We start from the raw sequence: 12,818 nt of genomic DNA on the forward strand, positions 1-12,818 counted from the left end.
ATTCCAGAGTTTAATTGTGTGTTGAGTAAAAAAGAACTTTCTCCGATTAGTTTTAAATGTGCCCCATGCTAACTTCATGGAGTGCCCCTAGTCTTTTTCTACTATCCGAAAGAGTAAATAACCGATTCACATCTACCCGTTCTAGACCTCTCATGATTTTAAACACCTCTATCATATCCCCCCTCAGTCGTCTCTTCTCCAAGCTGAAAAGTCCTAACCTCTTTAGTCTTTCCTCGTAGGGAAGTTGTTCCATTCCCCTCTCATTCACCTCTCAGAGGTGATAATGGTAGCCCTGGATTGGCCAAGGAGGCTGTGGTATGCAGACATAATAAGGCTCCTAGTGGGGGAGGGGGGGATGGAGCACCCCCTCCCTGCAGTTCCCCAGAAATCAGGGGTTGCTCTGGAAGGATCTAATATTGATGGAAGACCCATCTTAATTTTGTCTTATGGCCTGGCTTTAGAAAGGGCACAGCTGTGAAGAAGAGAGGGAGGCAACCATGCTGAAAGCTTGTAATAATTCAACCTTGTTAGTCTACATTTAGAGTTTGGAGGCTATTCAAAGCTTACTACCGGGAGAATAGAATTTCTCTTTGGAAAGCAGATATCTCGCAAATCCTACACTTCTTGCAGACAAAGGCATAGCACTCCAGTCATTGAAGGTGCAGGTAGCTGCAATATCCTGCCACAGGGACCACATTAAGAATACCCGGGTGGTTGCACCCGGATGTGATGCACTTTTTAAAAGGAGTGAAGTGTATTTGCTACGTTTCAGACAGATTAGTCTTCGGTGAGATCTTAACCTGGTCGTTGGAGCATTGGTAGGAGGCACCCTTTGAACCCTTGAAGGATCTGTCAACAAAGGAGACCTTTCCAGTAGTGATCTGCTCTTCCAGACGCATTTCAGAGATGAAGGGAATCCTGCTTTTTAATTTTGCCTCACTTGATCACATTCAAACTGGTGCCCTCATTCTTTCTGAAGGTGATGTCTCCATTCCACCTGAATCAGGTGGAGTCAATGCCAGCATTCAGGAGGGAGAAATGTAGGGGGAAGGATGGCAGCTTTCACTTGATGGATGTGTGCCGTATGATATTAAGATGCCTAAAAGTAACAAACCCTTTTAGGACATCTGATTGATTATTCGTTGTGTAGGCGACCACAAAAAAAAAGAGAAGCTGCCCCCAAGGCCTTGATAGTGAGATTGATCAAAGAAGCCATCTCTTTGGCATATATACTCAATAGTAGACGAGTGCCAGTGGTGCGCCATGTGTACTCTTTGAGAGTGCAGGCATCTTCCTGGGCAGAAGTATCATCTGTTTCCCCAGGGGAAATCTCAGGGCCGACACCTGATCATCCCTGCACTTGTTTTCCAAAAACTACAGGCTGGATGTATGGGCAAAAAAGAAACGTCCTTTGGGTCTAGGAACCTTAAGGCAGACCCATCTTCCTTCTGCCTGGCCAGGGAGTAGCTTTTGGAGCGCCCCAGTGTAATGAACTGGTCTAGTGGGAGGGTAAAATTGTTCTTACAAGATAATTTTATTTTCTTGGGTCCTGCTAGACCAGTCCAGGCCTCACTTTTGAATACAGGGGCCATAAGTATAATCGTATGGGTTGGCCCGGCGCGCTCTTATTCCTTTAGTTTATTTCTCTCCTCTTGTTGCCCTTTCCTGAAAGGGGAATATCCTTGACGGATGGAAAAATATTAATAGATATATGTAAGGAAGAAAAGGGGATAAGAGTGGAGTTCTTGTTTGGTACTTTGACAATAGGTTACTGGCAAGGGCCTATGGCCACTTCTATAGCCGATTAATGTGGTCATGAAAGGAGTGTGTCCTCTGTTTACGGCAGCTGAGAAGCAAGGAAATCCCAAGTGTAATAGTGGTCTAGCAGGATTCAAGGAAAGAAAATGATTAGGTAAGAACAATTTTACCATATGTGTATGTGAACATGCAAGTTTGTTAGCATATGTATGAAAGAGCTTGTGCGCATGCTGCCTGACCTGCTGTCTTGTGTGCCTGTGCAAATAGATGACGATCTTAGGGTGGCTGTAAATCCAAAGGTTCCAGGTTTGAATACTAGGGGCATTATTGACTCTCCAAGTAAGCGACTGAGTTTCTGAAGATGGTAAAGAGAAATGTGCCTTATGGATTCCAGAGTCCAAACAAATAGGCTGATGCAATACCAATGAGCTAAAAACATGCATCCAAAATGGATGTACCTTTTTTATTTTTAACATGCACACAATCACCTCTCCTGGGCACTTGATACAATAGGCAAGCGAGCTGCCACGCTAAAAAGGATGTGCTAGGGATATATTGTGCGTCTATATCAGGTGCCCAGGAGAAGTGGTCGTGCATGGGTTAGGAAAAGAGATGCTTAATTTTATGAGCGTCCGTTTTCCTAACCTGACGCCGGCAAAACTTTTTTTTTTTTTTTTTTTCCATGTTGCCGCTTTCTGTGGTTCCTCAGACTTGGTATCGCTATGATATTAAGTCAGAGGAACCACAGAAAAGCAGTATTATTATTATTATTTATTTTTTACATAAAGGGGTACTAGCTGATAGCCTCATCAAATTTGACATTTACATGTGATGAGCGCTATTAGCTATGCGCTGGTTCGAACGCTTTGTTTTGGACACTCTAATCCCATTATTGCATAAGGGGTTACGGACGCTTGTCCAAAACGCTCATCCAACCACTGGTTAATCTGTGCGCTGGCTTGAACGCATTTATTGCATTGGCCAGATTGGTATAAAAGTGAAACACCTGTGTGTGTTTGATTGTAATGTACATATATATTTATGATACCAGTTTACTTGAGGAGTTATAACACAAGAATATGCACGAGTATCCTGAAAGACAAAGCTATTTTTGAATGCCTATGGCAATCATCCTATTGTTCCCTGATACCACTAGCGTACTTGGATTATGAATAATCTTCTTCTCACATGAACAGGATGTCAAACTCTGCTCTCATCTCAGTATTAACTCATATCCTGCTGACTTACTGTGGGACCATGGGAACCTGAGTGACTTTTTTTTTTTTTTCTCCTTCAGACTTTTTATCATGGAAACAGTCTTTTTTTTTTTTTTTGTATCCATAGACTGCTGTAGCAAAGCATGCAGTCATCTTCCACAGCATTACCACCAGGGCAAGATATACTAGCATAGAACCTAAGAAGAAAATCCTGCTTTCACTGCCACCCTGAAAACCAACACAAGGGGCAAGCTGGTGTATTTTTACCTGTAAGCCACTGAGCACTATTGCTATTGGCAGAAGACTGGACTGGACCATGTCTCACTCTGTGTGCTCTTCTCTTTTCATTTCTCATGATTTTGTGTTTTGTTTTTTATCTATTGAGAAATGGTAATTGGCACACTTGTTTGGGCTGCCTCTGCCCACTCACTTTCTAGTTTGCTATAATAGCTAGCACTGCTTAATGTTGGATCTCTAAATTATGATGGTCACATTAGTTACTCTTTCAGTTTCAGTGATTTTGTTTTCTTTCTGTTGTTCTGGTTCTCACCTCAGTTTCATGGCTAGTTGCTACGTTGGATATATTATTTTCTCTGAGGAACAGGGAAACAGTTTCTGCCTGTGGGAGAGCAACATCACCTAAAATTCTTGAACAGGGCACAACTCTGAATCCCTCCACTTTGAAAGAAGTGTAAATTTGTTTGGGCTGGTAATGGGATTTTCTAGCTAGACCTGTGGAATTTGGTTGCACTTCAGGGCTTGTGAGCAGGTAATCTCCCAGCCCTGTAGTAACTTGTAGTTGGATGCTTGGCTGTCTACTGGTATTTCCTAAAACACAGTGAGTAGGAGAATTTCCGGGAGCAGTAGTATATTTAGCCATATTATAACTGATTCTCTCAGCCCAGCTAATATTTAAAACCCAAAAGAGAAGACCAATCTAGTTCCACCAGCACTTGTGTGAAGATGTCCTGATTCTTCACTTGGAATACATATCCAGCGCAGCTCACTGCTTCAATGGCAGGGGGGGGAATGAAGTAAAGAGGATTTATATTCAGACAACCAACTAGGACTGAATTGCACAGGCAGGTAAACAAGCATGGGAGTAGCTTGCTTATTACGGCGGTTACTACCCCAAACCAATTAGCTAGATACTTCACTTAGATGCAGCTCCAGCACTGCTGTCTGCATCGTTGGTGGGGGTGGAAGGGAATTGGAACCAAAAAGTTACCAATAAGGGCCCTGACCTCAGCGGTCAGAGTAACAGATAAGTATGAAAAAAAATAGGTGTGAAAGCTTGCTGGGCAGACTGGATGGGCCGTTTGGTCGTCTTTTGCTGTCACTTCTATGTTTCTATGTTAATACAACCCTGTCAGTTGTACCTGATCAGGTCAGAGTTTCATATGGCACTGAAATAAGATGCATTCCTTGCAATGGTAAATGAAGCAAGTTAATTTAAAATGCAAGTCAAGCTCTAGTCTATGGTCGTTCCTGCAGTTCTAATCTGATCTGCTTTAGAAGTTTCTTAATATAAAAAAAAATAAATAGCAAACTTGAACATTGGTAGACCATGCTACTTAAAGGAGGGTGTACAGTTTCCAGTTTGTTGTGAGCTATCACTTTTTTGGGCATTAAAACTCCCTGTGATTCTTTCCTGCAGGATTGATGGAGTGTCTGATCCAAAGTGTTGAAGTTCCCTTACTGGGTTCCACTGTAAGTGCTCAGAGGTTCTGGCAATTTTTTTTTTTTTGTAATCCTAAACTGGTTTTTCTGTTTGGTCAGCTTTGGTTGGTAGGTCTGTGGTCCTGTGTTAAACAAGGGGGAAACAATTTTGCCAGACTTATATGCAGCTCCTTGGTCGGTCTATCAACTTGACCTCTCAGAGCCCTCCATTGATGTAGGTCAGAGCCTGGGCTTAAACTCTGTCCATACACCAGGCTTTGACCCAGGTTCCCCCAGTGGACTGGCTGTCATTGTAGGGGAATCCTGTGGTGGAAATGTACCAGTTCATAATTAGGACAGGCTGCTGGGATTTTATTCCTTGTCTACATATAGTATGACTAATTTATTGGTTAAATCTTAAAAAAAAAAAAAATCACTTCTTAGTAACTGAAAACAAATATTGCCATATAATCGCCTTGCCTTTTAATGTATGGGCAACTTCAACCATCCTCTTAATTCATCCTTGCAGTGATGGCAACTGTATTTTTGTAATCGAGAAGGGAAGATACACAGTTGTATATGTTTAAAATTGTAGTGATTTTAGTCTTGTAATGTGGGGGGGTGGGTGGGGGTGTGTGTCTACATGGCATAACCTCCACATTGTACAGTAGTTCACTTGATTGCCCTTGCTTCCTTCATATTGTGCCTTAGATCAGGAGCTATGTGTGTGTTTGAGAGCTATGACGAGGATAAGAGCAGACTGGCTGCCCCTGCAGTGAAATTGCATATATTATGGTGAGAGTAAACCTTTAGAGCTGCCACATTTGGTGTCCAAGTGCTGTGGTAACACGGGGCTACCGCTCAGTTCTGTCCCGTTAATTTTCCTATAGCTTACACTTTTCCATTGATTGCTGATACCGTCTCGAGTCTTGTCATGTAGTGAGAGTCTCGGAGATGAGGTGTCTCTAGAACATGACTGGAAGTGGAGAGCGAGATCCCCAGAGCACTACGTATAACCAGTGCTAGTACTTTCTACACAACGCTCTGAGGCTTGAGGTGGTCAAAGAAGGGTCTCTCCCACAAATGTATGGGTTATGGTGCTTAATTCTGAGTGGAAGAAGACAGAGGATGGAATTCAGGTAATTATAGAGAGGCTGAGGTATCTGAGGAGGAAGAAATTCACGGGTTTCTATAAATTGTTTCATATAGGGCTAGCTAGGATTGATGAGAAATTTGTAGGGCTCTGTGGCCCCACTGTTTTGTTAGGAGCCTGAGGATATGATGACCAGAGAGAGAGATCCCTAGAGCCGTGTGCCGCATTCTGCAGGGAACTGATGGGGAGGTGTTAAGGGAAAGCAACACAGATCCACAGAGGAGCCTTCGAGTCTGCATGGATTATTGATACAGCTCTTTCTGTCAGCAAGTCTGCTTTTTTTCATCAGGATTGCATCATCTGCAGGAGAACTGCCAGCTCCTCAGTGTAGTACACAGAAAGACTCTGAGGCAGATGTGGCCTTGTCTCTGAAGCCTCCTTCCTGTCCCTCCTTCCTGTAGTGCTCGAGAACGCAGACTTGTTCTGAATGCCTCACCTTTGTTCAGCAGCTTTCTGTCTCTCTGGCATCTCTTCTCTTATACCCAGCTGCTTCCTTCTAATTCAAGTATTGCTTTTCTTTCTTTTCAGAGAGGTTTTTGGGTTTTTTTTCATACTTGGTTTTGTGGATGGTTCCTTTGTTTTGCTCTGCTGTAAATGAACCTGAAGAGGTGAATCACTTACTATTGACCTTGTCTCTGGCCAGTTTACACTCTTAAGAGGGAGTGATTGCATACATTTTAAATGCAGAGGGAATGATTTTTCCCTTTTTAAAAAAAATCAAATCTGTGTGTGCACGGTTTCTGTGCCTTTTAGGGTTTTTTTTTGTTATGGTTCGTTAATGATTTGGAATGTTTCTTTGAAGTGTTTTCTCAAAAGAAAAAAATCAAATATAGCTTAGTAAATGTTCAGCTTTCTCTGCAGGATCATTGCTTGCAGGGTCCTGAATTATGCAATGCTCAAAGTTGAATTGATAGGTAATCGGGTATTTTTTAAGTAATCTTAAATCCTTTCTGATTTTTCTGAGTTCAGAGTGGGAGGAGCCTTTCCATACCTTTTTTTTTTTTTTTCTCTTATTTTTCATATTACACTTTGTGTATGTGACCCAGTTGACAGGTCCTAGTACTTGAGGAGGGAGGTTTGGCATAGAATTTTAGGCATAAATGGGCGGACTAAGTCCTCTATCTGCTGACATCTAAGTTTCTGTTGGCAGCCAGGCAATGATTTTTATTTTTTTTTAAACCATTTAACCTCTGTTTTTAAAGGAAGTCTGTTATAGACACCCTAGCTAAAACCAGCTATATTTTATATAAATACTTCAGCATAATGAATAGGCAAGTACATGGAAATCATGGGTTATTTTGCTACTGTGGATCGCTCTTCAATAATGCTGCAGTTTTTTGTGCTTGCTTGTAAATTGCTTACCTGCGTGATGCTGACTGCCCTCTTGTGTGCAGAATACTACACATGCACGTCTCAAAAAAACCTCAAATGTGTACATTAAGCTTTGAGAAAAAGCAAGCTACAGTTAATCTTGTGGCATGAAATATCAACCTCCTGGAAGATTTCAAATGTGCTCACAGATCCCATGAATTTAACCTCCTGTTATTTTTGTAATTTGCTCCAAACATTGCCTGAAATTATCAGTTTGACACAGATTGCCTTTAATTTGTTTCAAACCAGTTCCTTTTCTCTGCTTAAGGTACACTAATAGAAAATCCCTGGGCCTTGTTTCATATTGCCTCCTTTCAGTTGCCATGCATCTATCTCCTGCTCCATAATTAGTCTTAGACTATTTTTGCCAGTACTGTGGCAGCTGTTGCTTTCTCTTCTTCCTTGGCACCTGTGAGTTTTGTTGCTTAGGTCCTGATGCCCTTCCTTTATTATTACTTCCATTTGTTTAGGGCAGAGCTTTCCAAACTTTTATGTTGGTGACACACTTTTTAGACAAACGTAATTTCACGACACAGTAATTCAGTCTACTAGCAAACCAGAGGTTAAACGAACGAAACGTATTTCGACAATTTATGTATGTTTCCTTAAATATATATTATTTATTTATTTATTTTAAGTTTTTCTATACCGGCATTCGCGATGGATATCGCATCAATATATACATAGGTTGTCTCGTGAAACATTTTATTTATCTCATGAAAACCTTTCACTTATATTAAAAATATATAATATTCCAAGATTGTTATTATGAGTAACAATAATAAAACAAATTCTGTCCCTCACATACTCATGTCTGTCCCCCCCACACACTCATCTCTCTCCCCCCTACAAGCACACGTCTGGCCCCCACACACTCATATCTCTCCCCCCCCCCCCCAGCACATGTCTGGCCCCCACACACTCATCTCTCCACCCCCCCCCCCCCCCCCCCAGCACACGTCTGTCCCCCACACTTGTGTACCTCTTCTTTTTGATTGTTGCCAGTTAAGTGCTTCACTCCCTTCAGTGGCGCATAAAACCTTCCATGATCACCAGACACTGTTGCTTGCAGTCAGTTCTCCTCGTGGCCAGGCCTCATCGGCAGCAGCAGCCAATGACAGGGACAGCTGGGCTCAAGTCCCACCCACCAAGCCCAAAAAAACCGCGATTGACAGCAAAAATCGCCCAATAATAAGCAACCCACGAACTGGAAAAAAAAAAAAAAGAATCGCTGGAGGGGAGCGGCTATGTGGACTGGGCTTGCGCGTCATACCTGCACACTGCAGGCGACACAAGTGTCCCGACACACAGTTTGGAAAGCTCTGGTTTAGGGACTGATTTGGAGGAAATGGACATATTGAAGTTTTTCTGCTCCTGCACTAAAAAGGGCATATGTTCTTTGGATTTTTGGATTTTATTACTCGTCTTTCCACATCTGAACTCAAGACAAGTTATAAATTCTGATGCAGTTTAGGGCAAGTACTTATAAAGGTTTGCAGTCTTACATTTATATCCAAGGCAGTGGAGGGTGAGCCTCAATAGGAGAAGCTGGATTTGGACCCTGGCTCCCTGGTTCTCAGCCCTGTGTCCTTGGACTTTTCTCGTTAGGCCCATTTTCTCTTTAGCTACCTGCTTAAAATGTATTAAATCACAACACAAAAATTCAGCCGAAGGGGAACTCTAGTAGAATAGCGTTGAGCAACCTTCATAAATGGCCTCAGTATATTTGTGGCTTATTGGTTGAAGCCTGTAACATTCTGGGCTAATATAATCATAGGTTGCATACGCGCTTTTATGGCACCAGTAGGTGCTGAAAAAGTGACACAACCACTGTGTAACTTTAAAAACACTAGTGTGTGTGCACTTATCTTTGTTTGAACGCAGGAGAAGGGCAAAGAAGTCCTGAAGCGTGGCCTCCGACACCTTGGTGTTTCGGAGTCTGTTACTCCTTCATCAGGGACCTTCAGGAAAAGATGAGCCTTCGGTATATTTCTGCGTGCAAAGATAAAATTGTCAGAGTTCGTAACATGCTTTACTGCAAAGAATGCAATGGCTTGGTTTGGAAAATTAAACTTACTCCGCGGTTTCTCGGTCAGTGTATAAATTTTGAAGCGGCGATTATCTGTGCGCTGTAACAATGTATTAAAAGCACCCTCTTTGGAGAAGATTGTTTCTTAAGCCAGGAATTGAAAGAGAACAAAACTGAGAAGGCCTGTGTTGCATCATCTCAGCTGCAAAGTCCAGACTGTTCCTACTCCTTTCCTACTCCCTCTGTCTGCTCTTTCACACTCCTTTTTAAAATTCCAGGTGTGTTGCTGCTTCCGGAGGGACCCCCTAGGAAGATTTACTGTCCCCACTGGCAGCTCTTATTGTTGTCATCCTGACATACGTTTCATGAGATATTAGAGGACTGGGCTTTTGGCTGCCGCTTCAGTCCATGCTTAGTTCTTTTGGATGATTTAGATCTTGTCTTGTGCAAGGGAGGGGCAGCGCATTGTAAAGCTCAGTGTGGCAATGGGGAATGCATAGAGAGATGACTGCTGCTGAGGTGAAAAGCTATTTTTATCACACTGTTGTATTTTAATTATGTATTGCTGCATTTTGAAACAAGAGTGAGGGGCTGACTTTTGAATGGAGTTAGGAGTTGGACTGTTTCTCAGAGACCATAGGGGAGAGAGCCAACTGCCTGACTATGCCAGTGTTATGAAGTTTTGGACAAGCGACCATATTATGAAGCTTCAGGGGGATAAACTCTGATCCACGTCAGAAAATATTTCTTTATGGAAAGGGTGATAAGATGCATGAAATTAGCATCCCAGTGGAGGTGATAGAGGCAAAAAAACTGTAACACAATTCAAGTAAGCCTGGAATAAGCAGAGAGGAGGCCTAGTTGTAAAGAAATAAGAGGGAAGCCAGTGATCAGCTGGGGTCTGTAACATTGCATCAAGAATGAAATTGGGCAGACTAGATGGGATACTGATGTGTCATCTTCAATCTTTCCCCAGATCTTCAAAGGAAACTAGGAAGAGAGAATCTCTGGTCTTCATATCCACTGACCAGCACAAAGGTAACAGAACTGGAAATGTACTCTGGCTGGGTTTTAGAAAGCAGTGTGTCGTCTGTATGCTATTTGTCTTTCTCTCTTCTGTCCTTCATTTCTATAGCATATATAGTCTCCCAGTGGTAGGCATTGAGAGTCAGTGTTCTGAGAAATGTTCGGGATAATTGAGCAGAGCTGATATAGTGAACGCTCAGTGCTAAGAATTGGGGTCAATAACCACTCCGGCCGCACCGAGGTGTCTAAGGAATCACAGTAGCTCCTGGGAGAAATGAAGCCAGCAGTCTGGTCTGGTTATCATTAGCACAGGATGACAGCAGAATCTCAGTATTGATTTAGAAGTAGCTGAGAGGTTAGGACATGCTCAATATGGTATGGCTGGAAGCCAGACTGCAGAAAGTCAGCTGTGGACAGCAGATGGGGAGGAGAAATCAATACAGAGAAAGGGAAGGACAGATACTTGATACAGACTTAAGGAGATAAACATGAAGCGTCTGTGAAATGGATGTTGAGAGCAAACAGTCCCACCGTTTGTTTTCCAGTCCCCTGCTATCTTTCTCTTCCTGGATCCTGTGGCCCAAGGTAACCAGCATTTCCATTTTGTGAATGAGGCCCTTGCTGTCCCTTAGGATCTGTGCGCCCCCAGGCTTTAGGTTTTGCACACTGCACTCTTCATATTTCTGTTCTAGAATTTCTGACGTCTAGAGAGATTCCTAGACTGCTCTTTCTAGAAACATTTGGCAGGGCAAGAATGGCACATCTTTATGAATGCCACTGTAATAAAGTATCTTAACATCTGAAATTACCTGGATGACGAATGCCATAAGTTCCCCATTTCTGTTGTAGGGAACATGTAAGAGGTTTACAGTTGGATCTGCGCCCCACCCCCTAGAATATTGTTTCTCAAACGTTTTGACACTGCAACCCCATTTTGGGTCCTCTATGAGGAAATGTTTTAAATGCTAACTAGCCTATTCTACATAATTTAAGCAATGAAGGTACTGCCAAAAAAAAAAAAAAAGAAAAATGCAGCTAAATTTATTTTGTGCTGTGCGATTAAAAATCGCGTGCATGGAACTAGGTAAAGTGAAACTATGGTAACCAGCAGTGGATCCCAACTCCCGATCCAGACAGCTTTGACTTGACAATTTGTGACTTCTGGAGACTTTGATCCATCATACCTGGAGACGTTAGCCAGTTGGCAGCATTCTGGTTCCAGTCCATCATGCCTTCAGTACTGAGCTGGCACTTGCCAAACTAATAGAGCCCGTTTTGATCAGGAAGAGGAGGAGAACCCGTTGTAGCCCAGCAGAGCACATCCTGCTAGATGACGAGCAAAACCCGCTCCTTCATCTCACCCTTTTACTCCTTTACTCTGTGGTAGTAGCAGGCAGGCTGATAGCAGCATGGGGACCCTTGATCCCTGCAGCTGTTAAAGGAAGTGTGAGGGGGAGGAGCAGCTGGGAACACACCTTCAGACTGCCAGCAGCCTACCTACAGCTATCACCACACCCAGTAAAGTCAAACGTTTAGCACCCCAAACAAACCAACCCCTGAAAAATAAAAGAAAAATCCTTTTCCAAGGTGGGTTGGGGGAAATTCTACCCTCTCTCCTCCTCCCCCCAGTTTGAGAAGCACTGTCTTTGAGATTTAAGTGAGCATGGTAGTGGTGATTGTTCATTGCTGTGTGGGTACAGAAACTGAAATAAGACTTCAGGGTGGTATGTAATAGCAGAGTTCTCAGAGGAAGAACAAAATTATGCTTTTATGCAGTGGTCAATATCTCACCTGTCTGTGGTTGATTGTATAATTGCTGTGCTTGGAAGGCAGGGGGCGGGAAATCGTATTCTTAAATGCTTTGGCTGGGAGGGTGCTGTTCTCTGCTTGATTGTTGGTGGAAGTAACTCTACAGCATTTTAAGAAGACAGCACTACTTTTTCATCAAAGGTTTGTTCTGGTCACCAGAAGGAGGGCTGTAACTTCTCATCTTCTAGGAGCACTTGAATAGCAGGATTCTATTTCCTCTTTGGAATGATATCTTCATGACTGTAATATGATTTTATAGCTCAGGACTTGCCTAGAGATCTTGGAAACCCCCGGATTCCAGAACCCTTAACTCTTTTTGTAACCTTTGCAGTGAATTATTTTCTCCCCAAGCCTATGGCTTCCAGGATTCTCAAGGGTACATCTCTAGAATGAAGTTCAATTATAATTTCTGGAGAATGGAGTGGACCTTTTTGTTAATTGAACTGTTGAAGCCACAAGTTTCAGAAACTTTGGAATGGTGAACAGGAGATAAGAAAAGAACTGCACTCTCTAAGGCCGATGCAATATAATTCGCTCAGCCTAGTGCACAGTTTAACGTGTGTTTTGGACGCGCTAGAATAACTCCTGATGCAGTAAGGGGATTTATCGTGTCCAAAATGCACATCGAAACAAGCTTGAGGCTAATAGCGCTCATCATATGTAAATGCCATGTAGCTGAGGCTATTAGCTATTGCTTCTAACGCAGAAAATACCCAGCGACCAACACATGCTCATTAACGCAGCAAACTTAATGCCAGCCCCGGAGCTGGCGTTGTCATATTGTGAGCCAAGGGCT

General features: G+C 42.7%; 1 protein-coding gene across 1 annotated transcript in view; it reads left to right on the forward strand.

Moving 5' to 3' along the window:
• The window catches only part of SETD5 (SET domain containing 5), a 238,685-nt gene that overhangs the window by 17,326 nt on the left and 208,541 nt on the right, over window positions 1–12,818 (forward strand). The window contains 1 exon segment of the mRNA XM_029601121.1: window positions 10,164–10,225. The gene's annotated coding sequence lies outside the window, so the exon portion shown is untranslated.

Source organism: Rhinatrema bivittatum, chromosome 4 (genome assembly GCF_901001135.1).
Source record: "Rhinatrema bivittatum chromosome 4, aRhiBiv1.1, whole genome shotgun sequence".
NCBI lineage: Eukaryota > Metazoa > Chordata > Amphibia > Gymnophiona > Rhinatrematidae > Rhinatrema > Rhinatrema bivittatum.